At 38.2% G+C, this 13385-nt stretch overlaps 1 pseudogene; it reads left to right on the forward strand.

Annotated features, from left to right (window-relative positions):
- LOC101623103 overlaps nucleotides 1-10960 on the forward strand; it is a 55696-nt pseudogene extending 44736 nt beyond the window's left edge.
- The last annotated feature ends 2425 nt before the right edge of the window (nucleotides 10961-13385 follow it).

Genomic DNA, 13385 nt, shown 5'->3' on the forward strand with positions numbered 1-13385 from the left:
AGGTATCTCACCCACATCTGCCTTAACCAGTCCAGGGTCAGGAAACAAGCATGGTTTCTTCATCACATGCTTGCTGCTCCGTGTGGCTTCCTTAGGTCTCCTTGTTCTCCAAACAACTTCATTCATTCTCCTCTTCTCTCCTTTTTCTCTGCTCAGCTCCACCCTCCTTCTGGGTGGGGCAGGGAACCTGGAACTTCCCCTTTTTCTAGGGACCACCCTGTTACTCAATCAGACTTGAAATCCATAGGAATAGAACTTCCACAACAACAAAGGGTAAAAAAGCAGCACCATATGCTTGCCCCAAGGAAGCACAAATGGGAAGTCACTGCTAAAGTGTGGAGTTTTTCCCTGGAAAGCAGAGAGGGCTCTTCCTAATATCAAGCTCCACAGGCCTATATTACAGTGTAGCACAAACTCCAAGAACTCCCATAATAAGGAACAGAGGGAAGTGTGCACAGGAAAACTGAGGTAAAAGTAGAAACTGGGCTCTCCCTGGTGGCACAATGGAGCACTATGAAGCATTATGAAGCTCTCCAAAGCCACTGCAGCATGAGTTCAATCCCCAGCCGTGGAGCTCACCCCCATGGCATGGCAGACCTCTCTTGACCCACCCACTGCTTCCCTCAGCAGTGTATTTCAGTACATCTGCCTGGTCTGTTCCCCATTCTGTCTCTGGTGAATTTTCTTATCCCCTGCACCTCTGGCCTGTACCTCAGTTCTATAAGCATAAATAAATAAATCTTAAAAAAAGAAAAAGTGGAAACTAAGATCTAACCCATCATCCAGGCCTGTAAGCAGAGTCATTTGTCCTGGGACTCCATCTGGATAGCACCAAATATTATCCTTACAGTGCTGGCCTGAGGGGCAAGCAAAACTAAGAAATAAACCAGTCTCTAGCAGACACCATCTTGGCAACTTCTCACAGCCTTGCCATTCACGGCATCGATGGGCGCCATCTTGGAACCTATCACCATATTAGCCCCCCCAAAACGAATCACTGATGACGGCTTCACTTACCCCCACGAAGTAGCCAAACTAGGTAGGGGTTAGAGACAACAAGCAACAGGGTCAGCATACAAATACACTAGGACTCTGCTAGCCACTACCTGCCTGTGAATAAGCAAATTGTACCTCTGCAGTCAACCAAAGACCATCCAAGGAAATCTTTGGTTTTCAGGACAGCTAGTGAGTAATGAGTGGTAAAGCACTACAACCACACTCCCTGGACAGCACAAGACCTGCCAGAGTCTGCCTCCTGCTGGGCCTCATAAGTGATCTGCCACCTCAGGGTTCTTTGGCTCACTAGCCAGGACTGTCAGAAGGTGCTTCCTTCTGCTTGCACGTCAATTGAGGCAGTGCCAGAACCTCCAGCAGCTTTCACAGTAATGGAGGCAGCACTTGACCCTTGGCCCAAGCAAGCCACAGTTGAGGCTCTGCAGTGTAATGTTTCATACATTTTTTTTAAGGATTTATTTATTTATGCGTACAGAACTGGGGTACAGACCAGCAATGCAAGGGTGGTGAGAGGATTTACCAGAAACAGAGTGGGGAGCAGAACAGGCTGACCAATGAAGTATACTGCTGAGGGGAGCAGCAGGTGGATCAGGCAAGAGAGGTCTGCTGCGCCATGTGGGTCACCTCTGGGTGGGGATCGAACTCATGCTGAAGTTGCTTTGGCTTCTTAGTGCTGTGCTTTAACCTGCTGCGCCACCAGGGAGGGTCCTGTTTCATATACCTTAAGAGAGGCCATCCTACATCCCTAAATTATGTGAAGTATTGTAAATAAATGCTACTGCCATTGAAAATGATACAATAAAGTAAACAAGATGAAAATAGTAATACAGTATGATCAAGTACTTCTACTTCTGGGTGTGTACTGGGAAAAAATAACACTAACTTGAAAAGACATGCAATTCTATGTTCATTCCAGCATTATTCACAATAGCAAAGCTGTAGAAACAAATTGCCCATTTTGGAGGAGTGAGTAAAGAAGATGGGGTAGACACACGATGGACTATTACTCAACCATTAAAAAGAGAAACCTGCCACTTGCAACAACATGTGTGGTCTTTGAGGTTAAGTGAAAAAGTCAGAAGGAGAAAGATGCTGTGAGATCTCACTCATTTGTAGACTATAAAGAAAACAAAAACAAATCATTATACTCTAACAACAGAATGTTAGTTCCCAGAGGGAAAGGAGGAAGAAGGCAAAGGGCAAAGGGAGAACTAGTTGAATGGATATTTAGTGGTGGCAGCCTTCTGAGAAAACGTCATCCTGAAGGCAATGGAGTATTGTATTGTAAAATAACTACTTCGATTTAAGCAAACAAATAAGCAACATACAAAAAGGATAATGCAATATGAACAAGAGGGATTTGTCCCTGGCACCAAAGGTTGATGTAAGTTTGAAAAAACAGTCAATATAACTCAGCATGTTAACAAACTAAAATAGAAAATCTATATGGTACTCTATAAAGAAGTGAATAAAATTTAACAAGCATACATGAAGAACAGCTACCTCTCAACAAATGGGACAGAAAGGAATTTCCTTAAACTTTGTCTTGCTGAAAGCCATTATAGAAAACTTAAATAGATGTACCAGTCGTGGATTGGAGACTCAATATTGTTAAGGTACTAGCTCTCTCTCAATTATAGATTTAATGAAATCTCATTCAAAATCCTATTAGCCCATTTTGGACAAATTGACAAGTTGATTCTATAAATTGTATAGGAAAACAAATAATTTTGAAATGCCAGACAAAAATTTTTTTTTTAAAGATTTATTTATTTGTGCATACAGAACTGGGGTACAGGCCAGAGGCTCAGGGGCGGCGAAAGGCTTCACCAGAGACAGAGTGGGGAACAGAACAGGCAGATCGACGAAGTACACTGCTGAGAGGAGCAGCGGTTGGGTCAGGAGAGGTCTGCCACACCATGTGGTCACCTCCGGGGCAGGCGGGAATCGAACTCATGCAGAAATGGCTTTAGATTCTCAGTGCTGTGCTTTAACCCGCTGCGCCACCAGGGAGGGCCCCAGACAAAATTTTTTTTAAATAAAAACAAAGTTGGGGGCCCTCCCTGGTGGCACAGCAGGTTAAAGCACAGCATGAGAGGCTAGGGCCACTTGTGCATGAGTTCCATTCCCATCTGCCCTGGAGGTGACCCACATGGTGCGGCAGACCTCTCCTGACCCTCCCACTGCTCCCCTCAGCAGTGTATTTCATCTATCTGCCTGTTCTGCTCCCCATTTGTCTTTGGTGAATCCTCTCACCACCCCTGTATCTCTGGCCTGTACCCCAGTTCTGTATGCACAAATAAATAAAAATCTTTAAACACAAAAAACAAAGTTGGATGACCTCCGTGGTGACTTAAGGGTTAAATCTCAGTGCTATACCTACTATGAATTGAGTTCAATGCCCAGCAGGGAACTGACTCATATGTTGTGCTGCAGACCTCCCTTCTCTTGCCTGATGCTCCTTTCAGCAGTATACTCAGTAAAGGCCCCGGTTCTGCTCCCCACTCAAGTGAATCCTCTTCACCCCACACCTCTGACTCTGTTCTGACTCCTCTCTCCTATCCTTTTCTGGTACACCAGTTACACATGTTAGATCAGTTGGCCTATTCCTCAGGATTTGTTTTCTTTATTACTATTATTACTATCTCACTCCTATGTCACAGGCACTGTTCTTTTCTGCTGCAGTAGATAATCTGCTAATAATTCAAATGGTGAACTTTCCATGCAGATACTGCATTTCTTTTGTTCTTGTTTTTGTTAGAAGAACTGAGGTGTAGGCCAGAGGTGGTGGTAAGTGGGGGAAAGAAGGGTAGGGGAGAGGATTCACCAGAAACAGAGTGGGGAGCAGAACAGGCAGACTGACTGAAATACAATGCTGAGGGGAGCAGCAGGAGAGATAGAGGAGGTCTGCTGTGCCATGTGGGTTAGCTGTCTGGCTGGCTGGGGATCAAACTCAGGCTGTAGAGGTGATAACACTGAGACTTAACCCCGAGGTCACCAGGGAGACCCCAGATATTGCATTTCTTAGCCCTAAATGTTCCCTTTGTTTCTTTCTTTTTTTTTTTTTTTAAAATTTTTATTTATTTATTCATATAGAACTGGGGTACAGGCCAGAGATGTGGAGGGTGAGAGGATTTACCAGAGACAGAGCTGGGAGCAGAACAGGCAGATAGATGAAGTACACTGCTGAGGGGAGCAGCAGGCGGGTCTGGAGAGGTCTACCTCGCCATGTGGATCTCCTCCTCCCGGGCAGGCGGGAATCGAACTCATGCGGAAGTGACTTTAACTTCTTAGCGCAGAGCTTTAACCCGCTGAGCCACCAGGGAGGGCCCCCTTTGTTTCTTATGAAAATATTTTCCATTTTTCTTCTCCTTGTGCTCAAGTTTTCTATTACATAACTGAACACATAATAATTATTTTAAAGCACTTGTCCATTTCATTTATCCCTTTAGAATCTGAGTTAGTGTTTACTGATTAATTTTCTTTACATGTTACTGCTTATTTTCACATCATAATTTTTACTGGGCTTCAGGCATCATAATTCTTTGAATTTGATTTTCTTCATTTAAAGAATATTAGCTTTGACAGGAAGTTACATTGTCAAGTAGTTTGATTTCTTTAAGGTTGATTTTAAACTTTGTTAGTGATAGTTTACAGCAGTCTTTAAAACAGTTTTAGTCTTGTGCACAACTCAGGGGTATGTAAAAAATGCTTAGGATTTTCAATGAGGTTTCCACTCTCTTGGCCAAAACTCAAATGTCTCAACTATGCATACGTTTTGAAAACAGTCAGGCCTTATGTCACTTCACTCCACACATGCGCACTTTAAAGCACAGTGAGACTCAATGTACTACTCCCGGCAGGTTCCTGGAGCTTCTCCGCATAGCTCCTGCATCTATGGCACTACGCTCCACACATCAAAGCATCCACAGCTTTCATAAAAGCTGATGTCAGCATCTTCTACAAAGATTGCCATGATTTCCTTGGTTTCACACCAGGTTGGGCCTGGATTTTCCACATTTGCTTCCATTCATGCAAAGAGCACATCCCTGGACTACACTTTTTTTAATGTCAGAAAATAATTAATTCACAGATCTTTTTCCAGTTTTCTAGTTGTTTTTCATTTGAGGAAAAGTCTAGTACAAATTACTCCATTCGAGTCAGAAAATGGAATTTTTGTTAATCTAGTTTGAGTTATTAACATATTGAGTGTCTCATAATTGTCCTCGTATGCACAGCAGCTGTGGATTACTATCCTAATTTATAATTATTTCATTTATCTTACTAATTCGATTCTCATAATAGTGAGTTATTTTAGATCCCAAAATAGTCAGGTTGATAAGCCAAGTCAATGATCAAGGTAATAAACTTAGTAAAGCTTAGAATTGGGAGCACAACATTTGCATAAACCACTATGCTGACATTTATCTCCTGGCTTACTTTTTCTTAGAGACATGTTCCATCTGTATCACCCCATTCTTATTTTCTATCTAAACCTCCTTCCTTCCTTTTTTCCTCTCAGGTTTTAATTATTAATTATTTCAGGCTTTAATCATAATCTTTTTATCTTAGCAGGGCCAAATTTTAGAAGTAACTCATTCTCCGACTTTCCACTTTGAAAACCATAATTTTAAATTCACTACCATAAATTATTTTAGACTGAATTTCAAGTGATCTTACTACTATCAATATATATCAAATTGTTACAGGGCAACCCCAACGTGAAATGATTTGGCCTTTCTGTGGGAGTCATAATGAGACTCATCTGCAGACACACACAAAATGGTTAATAAAGGATTTAGTTACAAAAAGGGGAAATGACGAAAGGAATAACTCAGGGATAAAGAGAGACATAAATTGGCAAATGTACCCTACCAGTTCCACTGAGCTGGAATCCCAATAGCATGCTGAAAGCCAATGAGAAATCAAGGGCCCCCAACACCCACATAGCTGGTTAATTCCTAAGCCTGGCTGCTTAACTCCACCTTTATTTCCCAGCAATCCTTCCTTCAATGGTGATGAATTATGGGATTTGTAGTCCTCAGTTTCTTGGTCTCTTTGGTCTGGGATGGTGGTAGGGTCCACAAAACCTGTTTGTGGAGTTTATTCATCCTTTCTCCCAGCAATACAATAACCAATATGTTTTAAATGTTACAGAATTTAAATGTGACCCCACCCCTGACTGTAAGGATACACACTTAACCTTAAAGTCATTTTCCCCTAATTTACTTTTGACCAACAGAGCTACAGCAACCCTCAGAAGTTTTCTTAGACTAAACAACAACAACAAAAAAATTGATTAATTATTGAAATAAAAAGGATAAAGAAAATTTTATAATTGAACAAAATTGAAGTAAAAGTAAGCCACTCCCTCAGTTAGGATGATCTAAGTGATAGATATAAATGATAGCTTTCTAAAAATAAGTTATATTTGGGTCAGTCTAAGGTAGGATAAACCAACAATGGCAATATTTGAGAAAAGTTTAAGATTCAACAAATTACCTTATACATTGTACAGCAGGTACAATTGTGCAAAAATATTTTGATCTTCCATCAAATTTCTTATCAACAGTATGACTGTGGAATTCTGAATTGAGAAAAAATAATCCAAGACTATACAGAAATTGAGCAAGGTTTCTGTGATTCACACTATCTATCATAGCCTGCCCCACTGTTGAAGGGGGAGGATAGGATGTGAGCCATGAATTTGTAGTCTCCATTCTAGTATAATATCACTAACAGTAACAATATTTGAAATTACAGAAACACTAATTTTAAAACCTTATAGGCCTATTTTATCACATTTTGGGATTTAGATATACAAAAGGGATAATGTTGAAAAAAAGACTCTAGAGTCTGACAGATGATAATACAAACATAATTAATCCCTCCCCCAGGAAGACAGTAACTTAAGAATCAGAGAACAACTGATTTCCTCCATCATTTTTAGGCTTTAATGAAAATGAAAACATTATTTATTTAATCATATAAAACTTTAAATCACCATGTTATAACTATGACCAGTGGGAAATGCCATCTTAAATTCTGTCTCCTCACTCATAGAATTTTAAATATTCAAAAATTTGAGGACAATGTCACATTCAGCAGCATGTTTAAAATGGAAACAGTAAGCCAATTATTGACAAGGACATGGTGCAGCTGGTACTCTTAACATATTGTTGGCAGGATATTTCAATACAACTACTTTGGAAAAAACTGTTGTGCTGTATCTACTACAAATAAACATATACCTAACTTAGGATCCAGCAAATCCACTACTAGGTATATTTCCAACAAAACTGAATATATATGTTTACCAAAGAAAGTGGATAAGACTGTTAATAAGTTAGGGCATTATTTATAATAGCCCTAAAACATCATCAGAAGAAATACACAAAAATGTTCCTATCAGCAACTTTGGAATACCAAAGCAAACCAACTAGAAAAAATCTGGCTTTAGAATGGCAGCTATCAAAGGAGGTGGGGAGCAGTAAAGTGTGGAGGTGGTACAATGGACCACGGCAGACAGCACATTGAAACCTATGGGTACAGCTAAAGCAGCCCATAAAGGAAATTCATAGTCTGAAGTGCCTACATTGAAAAAGAAAAAAGGCCAACAAATTAGACAACCTACACTACACCAAGCTAAAAAGCTTCTTCACAGTGAAAGAAACTATTGCTAAAATGAAAAGTCATCCTACCAACTGTGAGAAAATACTTGCACATCAAGAAACAAGGGGCAAACACCCAAAACCTCCAAAGAACACATACAACTCCCCAAAAAGAAAGCAAAAACCCAAGCAAATCATTCAATGCATATTTAAAAATTGATGTATTAAATTTTTTTTACTAACACTGTATGGTGGTAGATGCTATATAGACTTATTGCAATAATCATTTTACTATAGGAATATTGAATCATGTGCATTTCAAGTGTTATATGTCCAATATATCTCAATAATAATATAGTAAGTTTTGGGATACTACTATTACAATTATAATAATGCTAGTTTTGCATAAAACTAAGAGCAAATAAATTTATATATATCTATACATATATATATAACACATATATATTGCAAAATACTATGAAAACTTCCATGCCAACAGTGCAGATTTAGGAATATATACTTTGTATAAGTACAGAAGATCTACACGGAGCCTCAGGGAGGCAAGGTGACAGAAATCATATAAGTGTTGCTCTGTTTGATTGAAACATTTTTTTAACCAAGAGAATCTATGTATTTCTCTTTAATAAAATGACATCAACATTTCTTCCCCTTCAGAAAATAAATGGGCAACACTTTTTGCGTACAGAGTCCACTTGCTATGTATATAAAAATATGTTCAGGTTAACGAAGTAAACTTTAAATTTAAATAAATATAATTCTTGATGTCATAGAAATCATACAAGACCTTTAATAAGTATTTAAGGAATGAATGGGACTTTAGAGATTTGTTGATCCTGCTACTATTGCTAATTTTTCCCGAATATTCCCCAGATAGTGACCTAGTACAGTAGACATCTGTCAGATTTGCCTGCCCAGCACCCAAAAGTGCTATTAAAAAAAAAAAAAATTCTGGCCCTCCCTGGTGGCGCAGCGGGTTAAAGCACTGCACTGAGAAGCTGAAGCCACTTCCGCATGAGTTCAAATCCCGCCTGCCCCAGAGGAGACCACATGGCGCGGCAGACCTCTCCTGACCCGCCCGCTGCTCCCCTCAGCAGTGTACTTCGTCGATCTGCCTGTTCTGCTCCCCACTCTGTCTCTGGTGAAGCCTCTCACCGCCCCTGATCCTCTGGCCTGTACCCCAGTTCTGTATGTACAAATAAATAAATCTTTAAAAAAAAAAATTCCCTGGAGAATTTCTTGAATTTCTTCTTCCCTAGTACAAACTTTTGGTGAGGATTATCAATTCTGCCTTCTGACCAAGGTCTGGCTGTGTAAACTAAACTAGACATAGGAGATTCTCTCACTTTAGAATTTAAATCTTGAGTGGAGTGACACAAGATCAGAAAACAGAACTAATTCATCTTGACAGCAGATCTCTAGTGAAAGTGTGCATTGGCTCGCTCCTGGTACTTGGATTTCCTGAGGTGGACTGCTTTCTGTCCTTTCCAAATACTAGTTGTTTAGCTTTTTCTTTCATTCTGTGAATCACCCCTCCAGTCCTTACAATGCACTCCTACTCAGTTTAAGTCAATTTCTTTGACTATAATTGAAGAACACTATTTGATCCACCTGGAAGTAAATACACTCAATAAGAAAGTCACTATTAGTTTGCAAAGTACATAGCATTTAGTTTTGCTTAACTTTGTGCCAGAATTTGCTTACCTAAAAAGTCTGTTATTCCAGTTCTACTTCTGGAACTTCATAGTTTAAGTATATATTCTATTTTCCAAATGGCATATTTAAAAACCACCATAAATTATCCCCAAATGTTTTCTCTGAATTAAAACATGTATGATTTCATACACTCATTAAAATGTGTATAATAAATAACTGATAATTCCAAGTGTTAGAAAAGGTATGAAAAAATCTAAAACCTTCATACACTGCTAGAGGGAATGTAAAAATGATAGAGACATTTTGAAAAGCAATTTATATATAATTCTATATATAATTTACTTAATATTTTAAAATTGATTTTATAAATAATAGTGTCACCCTATGAAATAATAATGATAAAACCACGGTCTTATATATATTTCCTTATAATATGCTAAAAATATACTTCAACTGTTAATTTAAAATGCGATGGTTTCTTTAACCACTGAATTCATTTCCTATACCACTAATGGTATAGATATTGCGCTTTGGGAAACACTGGGTTGTTCTATTTAAATTAAAAATGTGTAGAGATTTTCATTAAAGCAATTACCAACTTAGCAAACAAATATAAAATTTTATGTTGCACATTATGAGACATAGAACGTGTTAAAGCTTTCATTTAGCAAAAACTGAGAATTAATTTTGGCTGGAGTTTTTAAAATTGAAAGTGATTAAAAGATGTGTGGTAAGGACTGCCAGATTATGTTTCAGCTGGCATGGGTGGGGGCCCACGAGCTCTTAACCTAGGCCATGACGTTGCCGTGGATCCAAGTTCAAACTATGGCAACTTAGAAAGAGACTACCAGGTAATTAAAGTCAATCAAAAAATTCCAGGATTATGAAATGTTGAAAATGGTGGTGACATCCAAATAATCCCAAATTGAGAAAAAGCTGAAACACCAAATCTGAAAACAACTCTGGAACAAGATATTGGACTCTAAGATAAAGCTGATATTAATGTGCTTGAAAACAAGAAGAAATACATCCTTAACCATTGTATCTTGAACGAAGGGCTTTGTGGTATCATTTATTCCTCAGTTGCTGAACAGATGAAAAGTGAGGTTACCTCGCAGCTGAAAGTGAAGTTATGCTGGTTGCTATGGGTGATAAGATCAAGGGTTTATTTTATAGGACTTTTTCTGACAAGTTTCTGGTGTCATTCAAAGAAGTGGGAGGAAAGTCCCTGACTTTGGAGGTGGATCAGTCATTACCCTGGAATTATTAAATTCTGGATATGAATTTGATGAGATTTATCATCTCTAATAGATGCACTTCTTTTATCTCCTACAAAACTGAAGAGCCCATCTTCTTTTGATATTCAAGAGCAGAGAACTTGAGTATTGACTATAAGGTGATAGTGAGCTTGATATGCTACAGAATAACCAAGAATATATCTAGCCAACATCATCTACTATTTCCTGAAGGAATCCATGAATGAGCCCAGTGCCAGGTTAACGTACATGGTCAACTCCAGCAAGAATGCTTCTCAAGTGACTGACTTGACTTTCAGTCACAATCTTGAAGCTGTCATCTGTATCTGGTGCCACAGCTCTGGATTACTCAAAATCAAGTTTCATTTTCAGGAGAGGCTAAAGAAGGAATATTCAGTCAGCTGATTTTGGTTTTTAGTTTATGGCTATCCTTATCAGAAGAAATGATCAGTCTATTGCTAGATTACTAAAGACAGTAAGATATTTGTAAATTATTTGACAATAAACAATTTTAAGGGAAAAAAATGTGACTGGGGGGCCTCCCCCTGGCACAGTAAGGTTAAAGTGTCAGCACTGTCAGGCTATCACCTGCCACTGCAGGATGAGTTCAATCCCTGGCCAGGGTAGCAATGCAGATGGCACAGCATATCTCTCCTGTCTTGCCTCCTGCTCCCCTCAGCAGTGTATTACAGCTAATCCATCTGTTATTCCCACTGTCTCTGGTGAATCTTCTCACTCCCCCACACCTCTGAACTGTACTGTAGTTCTTGTATGCATCAATAACACTCCAGAGCCAGAATATCGTCTATCCCTACTCAGTGCCTATGTGGTTATGATCACAACCACATTTTCCCAGTTATCCCAGGAAAAAAGAAGCCTCTGCACAAGGAGGGAGTAAAAGAAAACGTAACAAAACATCAAGTGGCTGTTTAAAGAATTATGAAGTCATTGTTCTTTTTAAATTCTTGTGTTCTTCCTTTCCTTGCCCAATTAATGTGCTTTCATTTTTTAAAAATAAGACAATAAAGCTTTTTGTTTCTCGAAATTTTTTTTTGAGGGAAACAGGATTATGTTAACCTGTTCCTTATAATGAAAGGCCTTTTGGCTAAGATCAAGCGTTCTATATGATCAGTTTAATATCTAAGGTGTCTTTTGAGGACAATATAGTACATAAATGTTGGGAATTAGAAGATGGAATAGGAGATTGTTATATCCACTCCAATCATCAACCTGGTTGGTTGGTATTAGACGCACCCAACGGTGTGTCTCTTTTCAGGGGAAAATTTTTTTTTCTTTTTTGTTTTTAAATGAAGGTTGCTGTTATTTATTTATATATTCATTACAGAACTGGGGTACAGGTTAGAGGTGCAGGGATGGTGAGAGGATTCACCAGAGACACAGGGGAGCAAAACAGGGGAGCAGCAGGAGACGTCTGCCACGCCATGTGGATCACCTCTGGTGGCAGGTGAGGATCGAACTCATGCTGAAGTGGCTAAAGCTTCTTAGTGCTGTGATTTAACCTGCCGCGCCACCAGGGAGGGCCTGCTGTTGAGTGTTTTTAAAGCACATTGAGGAATCCTCAAACAGTAGAAAGACAGGAGACGAGACTTGTGTCTCAGAGCACAATTTGATTACCCATGTATAAAACGCCAAAGGTTTTATATTTCTCTGCAAAGGATTAGACATGTAAGGTGGTTAACCTTCATGCTAGATTTCTTACCATGTTGTTAATTTTTGTACAATAATTTTTTTTCTCTCAGGAGAAAAAATTTCTAATTTTACATTTTGATTCAAACATAAAAAGTCAAAGTGGAGATACCAAGTTCTTGCTTATTGTTAAAATTATTGACATTTAAATTAAATGTAAGCTTTCCTGGCTAGTTATGTTACTATTTACACAAAGTCTCAAAAGGTATTTTATTTATTATGATATAAAAAATGTAATAAAAACAAAATACCCTTAAAACGACCTGAGTAGAACACAAAAACAATGGGTTCTGAAAAATGGACCTAAAATCTTCCTGTTATTATAGTTTGATTATTCTTAACATCTTGTAGGTTAAATAACCTATAGATTTACTTGTAATTACTTTAGAAGGGATAAAGATTATGACAGATGGAAGGGATGGTGGGATCTAAAACAATACCATAATGTTGATAACTGCTGAATCTGGCTATTGAGTTAATGGTGTTCACTATTTAATTTTCTTTCTGTATATTTCAAAATGTCTACACTAAAAGTTGAAACAATAAAAAATCTAGTCATCATTACAGTGACCCAAAGCAAACACTGAAGCATGTTTAAACGAAAAAAAAAAATCATTCCAAATAAAAGTTCAAGTGGTGTATACAATATCTCTGCTATTTTGTTTGTACAGTCAAATAAAAAACAAAAAGGATTTACCAATTAAGTATACAACTATTTCAGTTATAAGAAAGGTTACTATTGCCACCTACTGGACACTGTGATTATTTACTATTTTAAAAATCAGTATTATAAGGGTCTGTCCCACCCCAAGAACTTGGTCTTTAACAAGATATTTACATTACATGCGTCCCACCCCAAGTACCTGGTCTTTAACAAGGTATTTACATTATGTGTGTTTATATTAGTAATGCTAATGATGATATTTTACATCTCTTCTAATAGCATGAAAAACCACCAGTAAAAGGTATATCATTAAATTTTTGCTTAAAAGTACACTGGTGATCATTTATGATGTTCTTGCTTTATTTAAGATCCCAAATTTTGAGTTCTTTTTCCACAGGGGAGAACTCATAATTTAAATCATTTATACATAGGGACATATCAAATGACTAGTTTCAGCAC

The sequence above is a fragment of the Condylura cristata genome, unplaced genomic scaffold (assembly GCF_000260355.1).
Source record: "Condylura cristata isolate star-nosed mole 26May11 unplaced genomic scaffold, ConCri1.0 scaffold00012, whole genome shotgun sequence".
Classification (NCBI taxonomy): Eukaryota; Metazoa; Chordata; class Mammalia; order Eulipotyphla; family Talpidae; genus Condylura; species Condylura cristata.